The sequence below is a fragment of the Sinocyclocheilus rhinocerous genome, unplaced genomic scaffold (genome assembly GCF_001515625.1).
Source record: "Sinocyclocheilus rhinocerous isolate Xijiao unplaced genomic scaffold, SAMN03320098_v1.1 scaffold1391, whole genome shotgun sequence".
Lineage (NCBI taxonomy): Eukaryota > Metazoa > Chordata > Actinopteri > Cypriniformes > Cyprinidae > Sinocyclocheilus > Sinocyclocheilus rhinocerous.
Window position 1 is genome coordinate 86,968 of NW_015666957.1, and position 338 is coordinate 87,305.

Sequence of the window (338 nt, forward strand, 5' to 3'; positions counted from 1 at the left end):
ACAGTTCAGAAGTGAGTTAACGGAGTTGCATGAAGTTTCAAAGTTCTAACTCGTTTTCACGAGTTGTTTTACATTCAGCCTGAGAGAATTCACAAAGCAGATATTTTCTTATCCTTACTGCTTAACTCAGTTCACCAGCGTCAGTTCAGCAGATAGAAGATTTTGTTTGTACTTGCGTTTGCTGAAAGCTGAGTTCTTGAGATGATTTCCCGTTGCTGACGCAGGCTTCCTGGATGGCTGCTGGAGGGAAATTCCTTTGCTGATTGGTTACTGAGGTGACGTTTGGGTGACGTCCTCTTGGGGAAGCCCTCGTTGGATTGGTTGGTCTCTTGATGACG